The sequence below is a fragment of the Enhydra lutris genome, unplaced genomic scaffold (genome assembly GCF_002288905.1).
Source record: "Enhydra lutris kenyoni isolate GAN:26980312 unplaced genomic scaffold, ASM228890v2 scaffoldscaffold14, whole genome shotgun sequence".
Taxonomy (NCBI): domain Eukaryota; kingdom Metazoa; phylum Chordata; class Mammalia; order Carnivora; family Mustelidae; genus Enhydra; species Enhydra lutris.
Window position 1 is genome coordinate 29,009,437 of NW_019154098.1, and position 18,978 is coordinate 29,028,414.

Sequence of the window (18,978 nt, forward strand, 5' to 3'; positions counted from 1 at the left end):
GGACATTTTCTAAAACTGTTAGGACCTACATGGAGCTTTCCTCATTTAAGTATGAAAATCCTCCTACCATAAAAAAACAAACAAATAACCAAAAAAAGTGTAATAGAAAATGGTTCTCTCTGGAAAAACAATCTTACTCTTTGTCTCAAATCACAGTCTCAAAATTATATTTTTAATAACCAACTGATAAAATATAGAAGACCATAAAGGTGAATATAAACCTAATCTTAATTGAGGAACGAACATATAAGCTTAAAAATAACAAAAACCCTTTCAAAGAAAAAGGATGAAAATATTTATAATAAATATTGGATAAAGAATAACTTCACTATAAGTTGGTAAAATTGGTAAGAAAAACACTAAAATCCCCTAGTAAATAACAAGTATATGGAAGCAACTACACAGACACATAGAAATACACACACACAGAAATATACCTAGCTAATAAACAAATCAATGAGTACTTAAATCAATAAATTCATTGGTAATTCAAAATAAGTATGAAATGTCACACTGCCAATTAGTGCTGGGAAAGGGTATCGTAACCTGGGTACTTTATTTTTACATACTACTGGTATCATAAATAAATATGTACCCTTTGACTAAATAATTCTACTTTAAGAAGTATGTATCCTAAAATGCAAAACAAATATTTCTATAAAAGTTCATTACAGTAATGAAAAACTTAAAAGAAATTAAACAAACAACATCAATAAATAGCAAAATAAGTTATTCTTTGTGGCTATAATAGCATTTATAATCATTAAATGTCATGTTTATGAAGTAATGAAGTAAGGTACTTTTGGTGCATTAACCAAAAGAAACACTAAGCTTAAATATACTGTTTATCTATGGAAAGAATATAAATGTTAAGAAAAGAATTATTAGAAATACTCTATAATGGTAGGTGTGTTTCTATTCTCCATTAAGTATTTTTCATTTATTTCTCTATGTTCTAAATACAAAGATAGCCAATAACTGATTTTATTTATGTATTTACTTATATCTTATTTTTCATTTGTTTTAAAATAAAAATATTCATGGCATCCCATTCAAAAGCAGGGAAGTCTCCCTCCCAAAGCTTGACCTCCAGGTAATCAGATGCAGCCTGTGTTTTTACTTTATAATAAATCCTTTCAATAATCTCTGTACATAAAAAACACTCACTTTTTTCAACACACATGGTAGCATATTATACACACTGATCTGATGTGTATAGAGTACTTGGCTTTATTTACTTAACCATATATTTTGGAACTCACTTACATATATACATTAGATATAATTATATAATAGAGCTGTCTGGATGTGTTCTGTTTTGTTTTTAACACTGCATGTTATCACATTGTAGATTGTGTCTAATCTTTTTTCAGTTGAGCTAAGTATGCAATTTCCCACATATGAATATATCTATAGGATATTTAAAGGAATAGAATAATTAAGTCAAAGTGCATATGCACTGTAATTTTAATAATAATTATCACAGTCTCTCTGAGACACTGAAACAATGTACATAACTACCATTAGTGTATGAAAATTTTTTTTTTTATTTATTTTTTTTTTTAGATTTTATTTATTTATTAGAGAGAGAGAGAGAGAGCGAGCATGAGCGGTAGGCAGAGGCAGAGGGAGAAGCAAGCTCCCCGCTGAGCAAGGAGCCCGATGTGGGACTCGATCCCAGGAGGCTGGGATCATGACCTGAGCCGAAGGCAGCCGCTTAACCAACTGAGCCACCCAGGCGTCCCAGTGTATGAAAATTTTTTGTAACATTTTGGCCAATGTTTCTTATAAATGTTTTTATCTTTTCCAATTAGAAGAAAAATAATAAACTTGATTTAATTTGCATTTTTTTCTTGTTGTTATAAAAAGAAACAAAAACATTTTAATAGATTAACTTGACCATCATGTCTCTAAATGATTTCCTGTGGAAATTATTATCATTGTTCAAACCCCTAAGTTTTTCCTTGTATTTTGGCTGTTTTGGCTTTTTCTTTGTAGAATGCTCACACACTCCGATAAATGTTCAACTAGAGGTCCCCTGTAAGCTTACTTTTCCTATCAAAGGTACTCTTCAAGTGCATGATGCCAAACACGTTATTTTGGAAAAGGGTAGACGTCCTGCAGTTATCACATTTTAACAGGTTTTTGTTTTATGCTAAAGATTTATGTAGCTCCAACTTGAAACCACACCCCTCCTCCAATAGAATGATGTTAGAAAGAGGAAATAATCTTTCTCTTCCCTCACATTGAATTCTTTGCCTGTAGGAGTTATGCCCAAGGAGGAAAGCATGAACATTCTGACAAACACAAGCTTGAGCATTCTTAGCTCAATTACTGACCCTAGGCTGGGCTGAACACTCTGAGGACTGATGTCATGATTAGCTTCGGGTGTCACATGAATAAATTGCAAGAGCTCCCTTGGGCAGACCAAAGGAGAAGCAGAGAATCTGTCTCATTGCTTCCTATATTCCATGAATGTTTTTCCTCCTACCACATTATCAGCTAAGCAACAAAATGGGATGAACTTTTCAAAATAGTTGCTATTTCCTCAAGGGAAATGCCAGATTAAAATAACCCATGTGTTCGTCTTTAAGTGCTCCCTGAAATCAAATGCCATGTGATGCTTTGAAGCTGGAGACTGGGACACTTTCCGATTTGCATCTCAAATCTGAAGACAACCCATTAATAGGAAGGAGCTTAATTTGCGCATAACAAACCAAAGAGGAGATTCTAAATTAAAACCAAAAAATCATTCTGGTTCCATTATAAAGGTCAAAAAATTTAGCCTGACTCTAGATTAGTTTGTTTACATAAAGATAACTACTTTCTTTAATCAGTCTTTTCAAGAGAGTTAAGTATTTGCTTCAATCTCTATCTCCTACAGAAAAGGAGACGTGCAAATAAAAGGTTCTTTGGCAACGTGTTTTATTTTTGTTTTCCAAAAACATATGGTTGATGTTTCCTATTCCATTTTCAGTGTATCAAGTCATGTCTTTATCCTAGCTCTTCCCTTTATTTATCAAATCACAGCATTAGAGACACTGAAGAGTGTAATCTTCACTACTATAAATAACCTGGCTAATTCTCAGATTCTAAGAAAAAAAATTACTTACCAAGAACAAGGTGTTTCGAAGTCTTCTGTTTTCTTAAGAGTCTTGAGAAAATACCTGAAAGTCCTACAAACCCATTCTGACAAGTCTTAGTTTTCCCTCAAAGTGAAAGAAAGCCTAGTTCCTGCCCTAAATTCTGGGAGGGTTCTGCACCTTGTCAACTTAATTTTCCTTGTATCAGTTTCAACTTTAGTGTCTGCTCTTAAGATAACTGCTACCAAAGAGCCCACCATGTCCTTGCTTGAGCCTGCTGGAACCAGCTCATTTCATCTACAATTCTCACATCCCACCTATCACTTCATTCACCCTTGAACCATTACCCTTACATGCTTCAATTTACAAAGAGAATCATCCTTCTGCTATGATTTTTTTTGAGACTGCCGTGTAAGGAAACTTAGAAATGATATGCTTTGCCCATCTAATCTTGCAAATGAGAAAACTTCAGCCCTAGAAGAAGTTGTAAGAAAGCAATGAACATCTATATAGCCATTCTGTAGCCATTATCTGCCAGTTAGTGACCAAGTTAGAATCTACCCATATTTATGCTGGCTGTGAGCTCTTTTGCACCACACCCATGCCATGTCCTTACCGACTCTCCACCCCTCAACAAACTACCCCAAGATATTTTCTACTTTCCTTTTGAATGTGCAATTTATTCAAATCACATTGAAGAACACAAATGAGTTAGCCACAACCATTGATAACAGATAGTTCTATTCAAGAATAATTCAAGATAAGTAACTTAGAGAAGTAATTCTTATGGGAATTCAAAATAAGACACAGTATGATCCAGTTAGAAAGAATCCAGTAAGACTATGTCCACCAAATGCAGATTATTCTTGTTTCTTTACGACCAGACAAAATCTTTCTTCCAAGTTCCACACATAGTTATTTCGTTGACCAACTGTAGATTTCTACTTGAGTGTAACAACACCATCATCATAACAATAACAGCTATCAATCACATAATAATGCCATGTGTTTGCTAACTATGTTAACTATTTCTTACTTGAAATATTCCAAGTATCTCTCCCTCCATATTTGTACTCATTCAATATGCCCTCCACTCTAAGGCTACTCTCTTTTTTAAAATGCTACCACTACCACTTTAAGCATATTATTACCTCTAGCAGTGGTTTTAAATTTTATTGAGACATTTCCACTGAAGACTTAATTTCCTTACTGAGTAAGAATAAGACAGAAATTCCTGAGTATGCTACTGAAGGCCCTTAAGATTGGATACAGAGTTATGTCACTGCTTCTTCTCTAACTTCTCTACAAATCCTCCCTTCCTACAAAGTTATTCGTGCTTCTCCAAATGTCACAGGTAGCTTTGCCTCCATGTTTTTGAACATAACTGCTATTCTTCCTGGAATACCCTTCCCTTCATAATTTCCACCTGCCTCACAAGTAGCCAACATCTTTCCCCTTTCGAGGTTCATGTCCCCTTTGAAGACTTTCTGACCCATGTGTCAGAACTGAATCTATTTCACTAGATTCAAACTCTACAGATTTCAAGCATGTACTTGTATCACATTGCAATTACTTTGCATGTGTGCCTTTCCCTACTAGACTATAACCTCCTTAGGGCAATAGCTGTAATGTCCTTATCTTCCCATATTCAATGGCTATACAGTGATTGCTACTAAAAGAAATGAATGAATTAAAAATATTGACTTTGGATCCACAGAATTCATTCACTTGTTAATTAAAAAAGGGAGAGACTTGAAGTTAAGGACTCTCAGCTGACCTGGAAAGGGAGACAACATTTACCTAACAGTGGAGTTCTAGTAAAAGAGCTAAACACAAAATGAGTAACACTGGAAAAAAGGGAGAGAAAAATTCTGAAAAGTCTCCAGGACCAAATGGTTGGAAAGGGAAGCTAGCAAAGAGCAGGATTTAATCTGCAGGTCAGGCTACAGGACCCTGTAACACAGGCATCACCTCACAGAACACACTGATGTAGAACTTAAAAAAACCCAAGACCAACTATTGGGAGATGAAGACAATTTTCCATCAATATTTTACACTTCTGGGACACCCGGGTGGCTCAGTCAGTTAAGCATCTGCCTTCAGCTCAGCTCATGATCCCAGGGTCCTGGGATCCAGTCCGACATTGGGCTTCTTGCTCGACGGGAAGCCTGCTTCTCCCTCTGCCTGCTTCTCCCACTGCTTGCCTGTGCTCTCTCTCTCCTCACTCTCTCTCTGACAAATAAATAAATAAAATCTTTAGGAAAAAATGCATTTCTGCAGTTCCTGTCCTCTAAACAAAGGCATTTACTGTCAATTTAGGAATATTTGTTTAAGGAGATATTCCAGGAAAATAAATCTTAGAGACATCTTCCTCCTCAGGGATGGTCCAAGTTAGTAAAGAGAAAAGACCTCTTCTGCTCATCCCCAGAGTAAATTTGATTATATTCCAAAGTAAAAACAAGGTTTCTCTCTTTCTGGAGAGGAAGATAGGCAGGTTTACCAAAATCTCATGTAAGATCGGAGTTGCTTTTTGGTTTTTGTCTTTTTAAATTTTTGTATAAATTTTAAAAAGTTCTTCCTCTATACTGCACTTTATATGCAGCTATCATAAGCTCTCACCAAATAACCCTATCTAAATTGAGAGTCAGAGAAACAATGCAAGACAACATTCTGGATGCTGCTTTTACTATCAGACCTTTGAATAATGAAGTACCTTCTTTTTCTCTGGCCCAAAGGCCTTTTTTAAAACTGTAGCCAACTAACTTGGTGTCTTGTAAGGAAGGCTAAGTCTCAGAACCTTCACAGTTCCTGTTATAACTCCAACTTATATTTTAATGTCTGTTTATTAATGGAGTGACATTACCCACCCTTAAGGAGAGAACGGAGGGCAGAACTACTGAAATGACAAATAGCGTTTCTATCTTTTCTTTATTCAGTGTTTTTTTTTTTAAGATTATTATTTATTTATTTGTCAGAGAGAGAGAACGTGCACAGGCAGGGGGGAGCAGCAGGTAGAAGGAGAAGCAGACTCCTTATTGAGCAAGGAGCCCATTGCAAGGCTCAATCCTAGAACCCTGGGATTATGACCTGAGCTGAAGGCAGACGTTTAACCTTAAACAAGTGAGCCGTCTAGGCATCCCTTCTTTAATATTCTATGTGATGACCTAATGGTAGTTTCCTGAAATTAATGGAAGGCATTTCAATGTGGTTCTTCAAATAGAGGAAATTTATCATTTCTCAACATGAAATAGTGAGAATTTATTGATTTATATTTATTTATTTATTTTAGAAATTTTTACATGGCAGATGTTTATGCTAATGGAGGAAAATAGTAGAAAGCCAAACTAAACAAATAATGGCTCTGTCTCTGATACATTAAATATTTGGGTTCCACTCAGTTGTAGTTCCGGAGTTTCTATGACAAGTTATTCAAAAATGCATGAAGCTGTAGAAATTCTTCACATGTGAATATCAATGATATTATGGTGTATTCATTTGAAGAGTTAAGGATGTAGAAAGATACCATTATGACATTTTTTTTTAGGGGGGAGTGGGAGGGGCAGAGGGAGAGGAAGAGAGAGAATCTTTTATTTTTTTGAAAGGATGAAGTGAAGTTCTCTTTATTCACAGATGACACAGTGTTATATATAGAAAATCCTAAAGTGTAGTACATGTGAAAAATTAGTAGAGGTAATAAATGAATTCAGTAAAGCTGAAGGATACAAAATCTTTGTTACTCGTTATTTTAGTAATCTAAGCCTTTTTCTAGTTGATTTTTGTCAATTTTGATCCTTTTTAAAAATCTTTTATTAACATATAATGCATTATTTGCTCCAGGGGTACAGGTCTGTGAATCATGAGGTTTACACAGTTCACAGCACATACCCTCCCCAATGTCCATAACCCAACCACCCTCTCCTTAACCTCCCTCCCCCCAGCAACCCTCAGTTTGTTTTGTGAGATTAAGAGTCTCTTATGGTTTGTCTGCCTCCCAATCCCATCTTGTTTCATTTTTTCCTTCCCTACCCCCCAAAGTTCCCACTCTGCCTCTCAAATTCCTCATATCAGGGAGATCATATGATAATTGTCTTTCTCTGATTGACTTATTTTGCTAAGCATAATACCCTCTAGTTCCATCCATGTCGCCGCAAATGGCAAAATTTCATTTCTTTTGATGGCTGCATAGTATTCCTATATATATATATATGCGCATATATATATGCATATATATATATATATATATATATATATATATATATATATACACATACCACATCTTCTTTATCCATTCATCTGTTGATGGACATCTAGGTTCTTTCCATAGTTTGGCTACTGTGGACATTGCTGCCATAAACATTTAGGTGCACATGCCCCTTCGGATCACTACATTTGTATCTTTAGGGTAAATACCCAGTAGTGCGATTGCTGGGTCATAGGGTAGCTCTATTTTCAACTTTTTGAGGAACCTCGATGCTGTTTTCCAGAGTTGCTGCACCAGCTTGCATTCCCACCAAAAGTGCAGGAGGGTTCCCCTTTCTCTGCATCCTAAAGAGAGAGAATCTTAAGCAGCCTCCATGGCCAGCATGGAACACAACATGGGGTTTGGTCTAATAACCCTGAGGTCATGACCTGAGCCAAAATCAAGACCTGAACATTTAGTCTACTGAGCCACCCAGGTGCCCTAGAACATATTTTTAAATTATGTGATTATAAGATTTAGTTTTTTTTTTTTAAATCCAAAATAGTGGACTTTTAAAAGAAACAAACAAAAAAGATTCATCCTTTTAATTTGAAGAAAATCAACTTCTATGCTGAAGTTGCAGAATTATGAAGTATAGATAGGATTAAAATAAGAAAAAAATGAATAAGAGTTCCAATTTTCCTAATACTTAGCTATTAAGTAGAAGAAAAGGCATTTTCACATCTATAAACATATTCTCCATGCACAAAATTGGGATAGTACTATACCATCTTACCTTCCTAAGGTCCTTCCCAGCCTTATACACAGACTATGATGAGATTATTGATTTTACATTGAAACTTAACACTTGTTTAAATTAATATTGGGTAGTGTCATTTTAAAAATGACTTTATACTTATTTGGTTGAGGTAGAGCCACTGTATGAAACTTACTTAATATGTATTGAAAATATATAAGGGAGGGTCTAGTTAATAGAATTAACACTTAGAATTACTTCTAGATCAAATTCTAGATTTAAACAACTAGAAAAATACTAAAACAATGATTTTATAATGTCTGTGATAGAGGATATTTTAAGATTGAGTTTCACTTAAAGTAATTAACTTTCACGGTTAATGCAGAATCGTGTTGGAAGGTACTTTTCATTGATCTATTCTTCCAAATGTTTTCAGTTTGATGTTCCATGGAGTGTAATTTCTTAAGATACTTCAGCCTTAATTACACTTACTTTTTTTTCATCTAATGAAACCTCCACCAGATACCCTGGTGACCAACGCTGGTTTTCTGACATAGAGTATTGTATAACACTGAAGTCTCAGCTCAACATTATCCATGTATCTTCTCTCTCGTGTTTGATCTGTATGCAGAAGTTACTTGAAATATATATGACATAGACTATGATCAAGTTATACTCTCCAAAGGTGATGGTCGAAAATGTAACAAACTGAAGTAAAAAGAAGCAATACCCTTGCTCTCACAGCTTGAAAAGGAGGCACCATTTTTCTGTCCTCATTTCAACCTCGTAATAGGTAAGTAATAGGACTTTAAATGAAGGCAGATAACAATGGTGAGCTGAAGAGTCCTCTAAGAAACCTCTAACTTCACTTTAATTGTAGTTGTTGAGTGTCAGAGGACATGAACTACAAAGAAGACAAAAATGGAAAGAAAGATGGAGTAATCTTCAGTGTGATTTTAACGCTGCCATATATAAAAAGCAGTAGAAAAATAGTCATTTGTTTGGTGGAAAATTAAACTTATTAAAACATTCAAGAATGTGCCTTAGGAAATAATCCCACACCATTAGGTGAATTGATGAGGTACCCTAATGGATATTTTCCTCATCAACTTTCTAAATTATGCAAAATTACGCCAGGCTTCTATATAATTTGTACAATTAGAAACAAATTCTGTCCTTCATTATGCATATTTCCCTTTAATTCTGACAGATGTTACATATTTGAATAACGTGTCCTTTTCAAAACCTTAATGTATGTATTTATGTTAAGTAGCAAAGCTGCAGTAACTTTTCCCCCCTCCCCCTCCCTTTGCCCCCATCTGAGTTATAAGAGTCATAGCTACAAAACTATCTGAAACGCAAAAATTTAAATCCACTAGAGCTTTCTTTTTCTGGCATTTCTAAACTTGGTAAATTTACCTGGTAACAATCTGGTGCAAATGACTCCAATATTGTTTGCTCCCTCACCTTATGGGCCAGATGAATTAGTTTGTGATGTAAACAGGGAATCCACTCCAAATTCTGGCCAACCCTTTTGCAAATTGGCTCTTGGTTATATTGAGTACTAAGTAAGAAAACTTGAGTGGAAAAACAGAATATATGACTACAAGAACTTATACAAACTCTTTTATTGACAATACAGTAATATCGCTACATTCCCCCCCCATACACACACACACACACACACACACACACACACACACACACAGAGGCATTTTCCTTCATAATGTGTGGCAACATGTGTTTGTTCTAAACATTTACAAGCACAGCTACATCAAAAAATATCTACTGCGGGAAATGGTAAACAGATAACTAGATAAGACCTTTTGTCTAGACCTTTTTTTTAGTCTAGACAAAAGGTCTAGAGTATCAGTCACAAATTTGCCACAAATTAGTAATTTGATACTGAGCAAGCACTTAAACTTAGCTTCTTTTTTCTATAAAAATATGTCAAATGATTTTCAAATTTCCTCTCTATATAATTCTGAGATATTGGCTACAGATTTAACCAGGTGATATTAATATCCTCTTCTCATCTGATACAAGTACTCTATCTGACTAATATTTAGTATCTGTCTTTCCCTATATTGTTTTGAATCTATGCCATTTGGTTGTATGTCAAGATACGCTGATTTGGAGAGTGTTCACTATAAACCTTAAGTTACACAGATGCACAGAAAGACTGTATATCTATGTATTCCATAAAACACAGTGGGGCTACTTGCCATAATATTCCTTTTACCTATGGTAGACTCAAAATTACTTTATATAAATCAAGCATATAAAAGTGGATACTTTTATAAACAAAGCATTTTCTTCACTGACCATGGATTTGTATTCATTGACTACAGATGACATATTAAGAAATTTTTAAACTATTTTTTTCTATTTATTCACAAAGCATGTATTGAGTACTCACTATTCTAGGCAATAAAGGAATGAAGAAAAAAAGAAAGATACAGCCTTCGTCCCTGAGACACTAATGAACTTGAGAAACACAAACAGTAGGCACAAAATAAAAACACTTAACACTACCAAAACCAAAGATGATAAGCAGAAAAACAAAAGAGATGCAGGTAAGGGGCAACTATCTACATTGCCCACCTTAGAAAACCTATAACCGCTAACCAAACTGTATAGATAAATGAGTCTAGGGAGCAAGTAACTACTATCAAGAGTAACTACAGCTGATTTTTAAAAGGTTATATATTCCCCTCACATCCATATGGTCAATTTCGAATTCTAGGTAAAACACTTTCTGGAGACATACCCACCCACTCTAATGGTCTGTGATAGCAGATCACCTCATCTATAGCACCACTGGAAATACCTAATCATAAATGTCCCTAAAAACAGCTTTGTAAAACCAACATTCTCATTGTTTACAGCACTCTACTCTTAAATTTCACTCAACCCACATTAAAAAAAAAATCATTTTCAGGAACAGAATTATGTTTACCTTTTTTTTATGCTTTCTCTTCCATTAAAATAAATAGCAGAGAATCTTGACATTTTCAAGAAATCACATTTAAATGGGAAGTAAAAATCAAGTAACAATATAAATGTGAATTCATATAAGTTATTTTCATTAAAAGTAAACTATGTCAATATTTTTATAAAATCATAAGTTTTATCCCTTGAAAATATTAGAATAAGTATTCCATCTATTCTAACAATTAATAGTCTTCTTTCTTATATAAGAAAAATGAATTGCAAACTAGGTGTCTCATATTTACTTGCTGGCATTCCATTGCTGGAGTGCTACTAGATTTAGGTAGGACTGGGTTTCTAAATCACAAAGCAGAGATTGGTAGCAAATATTTCAAAATTGTCCCAAATGAAGGTATGGTTTCCTGTGTCTATTAATCTCACCTCAGTGCCCTCAGAGAGAACTTGATGGAAGGTTCCAGACTCCCTGGAAGGTCTTATTTATTTTCTAATAATAAATAAAAGCTTTGTTTTTTAGAACTGCTAGTCTACTACCCTAAATACATTTTCAAATATTATCAATTACATTACCAATTACCTAATTTTCAAAAAATTACCAAATTCAAACATTACCAAATATATAAGTTGATCATTTAAAAATGCAATTTGTTTGATTCACATTACATAATTTTCCATAAACATTTACATAAACATTTAAATTAATAAAGCTGGCATTATACTTCACAGTAAATATTAATTTTTTAAGATGAATGATAAAAAATGATTTATTAGAAGATTTAACATATGTGAAGAAAACACTGATATTACAAAATGATTTAAGTTTTAACACACTGTATCAAATGTATTACCTAGTGAGTGCTTAAAATTATTTTTCAGGCAAAGAAGTAGTGCCATGTTCAGTAAACTCCTTTGGAAATAAATCAAATAATTCATTTGAGTAAATAATGATATTTATATATCACTATAAATGTACTTTCTATATAATGGCACCTGGATGGAAAATAAACTCAGTCAATTTAGCAAATAGCATGTTTAAAAGTTCCAAATAAATAATCTGACCAATACTTTCACTGAATTCATTAGCTGTCTGTTTGGAGCCCCTCCTACAATCAAGCAAATGTGACCATATATACAAACATGCATAAAAATCACTTCTAAAAATTATGAGATTCTTATTCTCAATACATGATTGCATTTTGACACAAAGACATTCATCCTCCATCATGGTCCATAAAACTGGTAGACTCAAAGTATTTACATTTCAGTAAATATGGTACTGATGGCCCTCCACATTTTTCTACTGTCTTTTATTATATTTGGCATATGTTAGGAATATAGGGAGAAACACAGTTGTATCGGCATAAGGGAAATTTTCAAGAAGACACATGTTTCAACACTTTGAAATGCAATCATTTCCTAAATTGCCTTCAGTACATTAATACACCTTTAAAATACTTGACCATATTACAAATAGGAAATAAAACTGCCAAGGGCTAGCTTTTTCCCATGAAATTATAACCATTAAAGTGGAGCTATTCGGAACATTAGCAAACCTGGAGCAACACAGATTATACCAATGAGACAAAGGCATTAAGATAAAATGAAAACCAAAGGCAGCTTTCATTTCAATGTATTAAAATTAACTGGTTTTCCTCGGTTTATAGTATATTCCAAATATAGAGGCCCTATATTCTTTTCTTCTCAAGCAGTATAGTAAAATATGCTTGGTCTCTGTGAAAATTTTAAATATAGGAAAAAATCCTCTATAAATGATGCATGAAAGTTTCAGGTACCTATAAAATACCAGAAGTACATGAATACGAAAATTTAGAGATACACACTTCCTGAGCCAGTTTATGGATTAACAAGAATCAATTAACATTATATCCCAAAAGAGAAAAAAGTACTTTTGTTTTGTTTTGTTTTACACCTATAGAAAAATCTTTGGGTTTTGATTTTTTTTTTTTATGATGGCAAGATAATGAGTTTCTTAGAAAAACTTCTTTTTACAGGTTTTGAAATATCATTAGTTTCATTTCTTTTGGCTGGTAAAAATGAACGTTGGCTGTAGAAAGAAAAGTGATTCCGTTTTTTTAAAAGGTTGTATCTTGAAAATATTTAAAGAAGAAAATTCTTTCACTTGCTTCTACCTTACAGTAGCAGCAGCAACGCTGGGCAAGAGGTTTGGAGCTCCATATAGTACTGCACACAAGGAATTATTCATAGACTCATTGATCTTAACACTTGGTATTATTATTAGGTTCTCTGGAAAAAACACTTTTAAAGATGCAGTATATCTGTTATTTGGATCAGTAATAGGCGAATATGTACATTTATGAATCAAAATTAATGAACTCTAAAACGATTGACAGGATTATTTTCAAGAAGCAAAAAAAGGGGGCAGATTCTACCAATCATTTTATGAATTTTTCCAACATCTAAAATTTCCTATTCTGATCCAATGAGTTTAACTTGAAACATGCACTTTTCTTATACCATCCTTACATCCTTAATCAAATAATCCTTATTTGATTATGCCATTATTTTATCACCTGGCATTAAAAACAGTAAGATCTCTTTTATCTTTATCTCTCTCTCAAAAACTAATTCTGGAGTTCCTGCTATCATTCACTTTTTTGAGAAATCATTGCTAACCTGAAATTTGTGTTTATTTCCCTTGCTAAAAAAATTGGCTTACCAACTATTTTATGTTTCTTGTTTTTGTACCTTATTAAAGTGGCATTATGTTAAATATAATAATATAATATAACATAATATATTCTTAAAATATTTAACGTATTACTGTTAAAACAGGAGATTCCTATTCTGTATCTCTCCTGCTTTTCGTCATGATTAAAACTATACAGCCATGTTAAAGCTGGCTGGGTGATATGGCTTAACAGTTCTTTGTGGCAAGTAGAAAAACTTTAAAAACAAAATTCTTATATATCATTCTTTGGCTATAAATAAAATGGTAGCCATTAGGATAATTTAGCTTTCATCAAGAAAAATTACCAAGCAAAATTTTCAGTATCATGTTTCTAGTTGATTTCTCAAAATTCTGTGTTACACAAAATTCTAGCACAAATATTATGGTATTTTTAATCATAAAATAATATTCCCCAATTAATTTTAAAACTATAAAAGAATTAAAAAGTTGGCATTGAAAGGGAGGAATGTCTTTCTTTTCCACATAATCAAACAGAACATTTAGATTTTAAAATAGCCGGAACGTAGAGAAGAATCAACATCTTCTAAAGCACAGATAGATCGCAGTAGTGGAAGAAAAACCAAGATGAATGCCTTATGTTAAAAATAGATCTGCCAGTGTGTTTTTAAAGTTGTAGAAAACTGCTATTAATCTGTTCTGAATAATGTCTGACACAACACCATGTATATTTTGATGGGCTTGAAAATGACATTTTAAAATACCTTCTATTATTTCTTAACAAGGTAGCTTTGAAAATTTTTGTTTGAACTAGAGAAATTAATTTATTTGACCCTTGCAAATATTTCATGAATTGGTAAAATGAAAAGGGCAGAATAGATCAACTGATTTTCCCTGCTAGCTTACAACAGTGAAATCCGACTGATTGGTTATCCAGAGGAATACAGCAGTTTTGGGGTGGGCAGCTCCATCAAACAAGGACTCTAGTAGAGCCTATTGTTTCCACAGGAATAGGAACCTGTGCTGAAATAAGGAGCTAATCAACAACAGTAATTTAGCAAACTGAAATCACTTCAATTTGGCCAATTTTGCTGAAAAACAATCTGAATCTTCAAAATGAGAAGGAATAGGTGGTTATCCAGTGAGCAACTCAGTGGGGATAACATTTTTGAAAGTCTGTAGCCTGAGATTTCAAATATGCAACACACTTAAGGAAAGTGGTTGGAGAAAATATCCCAGCACTCTGAAAATAAAGCTACCACCACAGGAGGAAATGGAGTGAAGAGTTCTTATCAGTTCTAGGAGGCTTTAGTTTCAGAAAGAAGCATTTAAACAAAAATTTAATCTCTCTCATGAACTCCCTCACTAACTTATACCTTGATTTCCTTCCTGTTCAATAGAAGAAAGGATCAGTTTTATTCATGTGGCAAGAAAGTAGAATGAGCAGCTCACTGATGTTCGCTCACATTCTACAAAGCAGCATTCATGGCCGAGACCTCTGGAATAGCCCAGGTTATGCTCAGCAGACAAGCAGGTCCTTTCCTCCATATTTATGCCTTGGTTTCCATCACAGACCAACACTAGCTCTGAGAAAAGGATAAAATAGAAACTGTAATTGCACTACAGTTATAAACCTTCCTGCTCTGGTTCTTTTTATCTTAGACTGCCTCCCCACAATCCAGCTAGGTAAGTTCTCAGATGTCTTTTAAGAATATTAATTCAAAGATATTTTGGTCATGTTATTCCTATAAGTAGACTGATGAAAACCATCAAACTTTCTAAATCAATAATATTTCTCCCTTGCATGTTTATCATAAGGACTAAGAAGCTCATCTATTTTGGGTTAAGACACTGAGCTTCCTCATAAAGAGTACATGATTTTTAATAAGAATCTATACCAATATATTGTCCACTATTAATTCTATAGCATAAACTAGTATGTCACATGACTTCATCAGCAAGTAAGACAGTGAGATAAAGGTACTGATTAATAGATAAGCCAGGTTATGGGAAAGAAGCTCTAGTAAGGCCGGGATACTTCAGCATTGTCAGAAAGAGCAGACCTATGAGATCACCACCGTAGGGGTCTCTGGGTAGTTGGGAGTGACCTGAGAGGTCCTGGGTGCCATGGGGACAAAAGCATCAAAAAACAGTGCAGGAATGGGAAAGTGAGACTCCAGAAGATGAAAATATTTTGAAATTCACTCTTTAGCCAAAATCTAGCCCTCATACATCATCTAGAACTCCATCCGTGGTACATGGAGAACTTACTTAAATTGACTTACGAAGAAAAATAGGAAATGTCCAACATACCTAACTAAATAATCCATGAATAAGTCTAGCTTCAGGTGTAGTTTGACAGTTTGATACAGAGGCTTAAAAGATAGTATCAGGACTCTGAGGAAACTATTCTGTTTCTCTCCATTCAGTCCTGCTCCCCTCCATGTGTTGACTTTATTCTCTGATGGGTTTTCCCCTGAAGGTGCAAGACCCGTGAAGCAGTTCCAGGGGAAAAGACAAAGAAACTTGGGTAGAGAAAGCTTATCTATCTCTTCCAGCAGCTAAACAAAAGTCCAGGACGTGCCTCTATTTTTCTTGAACTGAGTCATACTGCGACCAGAGGGATGGGTACACTGATGGATTTATGAATTAGCCATAGTGTCAACCTCACTCAAACCATGAGGATGAAGAGTAGAGGAGGACGTGGAATTGGACATTTGGACATTTAGGGTTTATCATCCGACAAAGGAGGAAGAGATGCTGAGGAAGGGGCGCCTGGTTGGCTCAGAGGGTTAAAGCCTCTGCCTTCGGCTCAGGTCATGATCTCAGGGTCCTGGGATTGAGCTCCGCATCGAGCTCTCTGCTCATCAGGGAGCCTGCTTCCTCCTCTCTCTGCCTGCCTCTCTGCCTACTTGTGATCTCTCTGTCAAATAAATAAATAAAATCTTTGGGAAAAAAAAAAAAGAGATGCTGAGGAAGAAAGCACACGTATCTACTACACACATATCCACTAATACGCACATCTCCTACACTACTACTTGTTTTAGCAGAGAGAGTATTACTACAGAAGACCTCCAGCTGGGTGCCTGGGTAGAATCACAGTTTTACCTCCATGTTGCAAAAGGATATAACCGCCTATCGTGTTAAGAAGGAAGTCTTCTTCTGAAGAACGTACCATAAATATGGATTATTTTCCTAACAGGCAGATCTGCTATCTAACTGCTTTGCCTATTGGCTCCCTTTTTAGATTTCTTCTTTAAAATTTTCTTTTAAAGACCCAAAGAACTTTGCAATATAAATACAAAATATACTTTTTTTATTTAAAAAGGACACTAGGGGCACCTGGGTGGCTCAGTGGGTTAAGCCACTGCCTTCGGCTCAGGTCATGATCTCGGGGTCCTGGGATCGAGTCCCGCATCGGGCTCTCTGCTCAGCAGGGAACCTGCTTCCCCCCCTCATCTCTCTCTCTGCCTGCCTCTCTGTCTACTTGTGATCTCCCTCTGTCAAATAAATAAATAAAATCTTTAAAAAAAAAAATAAAAAAATAAAAAAAATAAATAAAAAGGACACTAAATGGGGCGCCTGGGTGGCTCAGTGGGTTAAAGCCTCTGCCTTCGGCTCAGGTCATGATCCCAGGGTCTGCTCAGCAGGGAGCCTGCTTCCTCCTCTCTCTCCGCCTGCCTCTCTGCTTATTTGTGATCTGTCAAATAATAAATAAACTAAAAAATCTTAAAAAAAAAAGACACTAAATGTAACCAAACTATATAAAACTTCACGCTCACGAAGCAGTGTTTCTTTTTTTCTCCTGTAGCAAGCAGAAATGTCTAGATCCAGGTGAGTGCAGGCCATGAAGCAAACAAAGATGTGCCAAAGGAGTAGGCAGTGATGGAAACTAAGATCCGAGCCAGACTAAGCCAGGACTTCTGGAGAGGAGAGTCTGCAAATGTCCCTTGAGGGAACAGTATGGTGGCAGACTCTGGTGACCAGAAGTGATTATGGATGACCAGCAACTAGGTTAATGGTGGAGAACTACCCTGCTAAGACGAAAAGAACAAAATAAGGTAAAGAAAAAAATTAAGCCCTAGTAAGAACAATCTTTCTCAGTTTTCAATAACCAGGTGAAAGCTCTTTGTCCGGAAAAATGCATTAAGGCATGCATTTTTGTATGCAATTACAGGGACATTCCAGCTGCCTTGAAGTGCAACTACAGACAACGCCAGGTATATATGCCCAGGTTAAAAGACCCCATTTTGGACTTAAAATCTGGAATTACCCAAGTACTTAATTCCCTGTCATGATACTGTTTCAAAATAAGGTGGCATACAATAAAAATAAAAATGGGTATAACAAATTTTAATAAAGAAACCACGTTTATTTCAGGAACATATAAGATATGGGAAGCCTTGAAATGTCTGAACATATTATCAAAGAACATATCAACTAGGTAGTAGACAACTACCTTGTTGCTTCTGGTATTTGTGACAGCAAATCCCAAAAGATATGTTAATAAACAGTCTCACTTTACACTACAAACACAAGAGTGAGAATATTTTAGGAAAAATATTCCCACACAGTGGTATAATCAGTCTCCAGACATTAATTAGATAGCTTTTAAAAAGCTAAGAGATTTGGGGGCGCCTGGGTGGTTCAGTCGTTAAGTGTTTGCCTTCAGCTCAGGTCATGATCCCGGGGTCCTGGGATGGAGCCCCAGCATCAGGCTCCCTGCTCAGCGGGAAGCCTGCTTCTCCCTCTCTCATTCTCCTTGCTTGAGTTCCCTCTCTTGCTGTGTTTCTCTCCGTCAAATAAATAAAATCTTAAAAAAAAAAAAAGAAGTTAAGAGATTTTGAGTGTTTTAACAGTATTGTTAAATTTTCTCTTTTGTTAAATCTCATCTCATACATTTCATGCCCCAAAATAACCTCATCAAGAACAATGACCCCCCAAAACAAAATCTATCATCTCCATAAATTTAATTGGAGGCAGCTCTTTCTGGGCCTGTCATTGAACATATCGCACTCAGTGAGCTGAGTGACTGGCTGGGTAACAAAGGTCCTTTTAAGGTCTCCCCTACATTCTGGGGCTTCACACCCTCAGTAAGTTAAATTAAATCATATAAATATTAATTCACTACTAAAAAAAGCAATCAGCACTTAGGGAAAATACATTTTTAAATAATAGGGTGTCAGAAAAAGTTCCAGATTGGTCTCCCATTACTGTACATTTAGCATTTTCTTATCATTTCAAATGCAAGTTAAAGTTTAAACAGAATTTACAAATAAAATGAAATAAAATAACCTAAATAAACAAATCTTGTGAGCTGCTAAAATGCTTACTCTAGTTA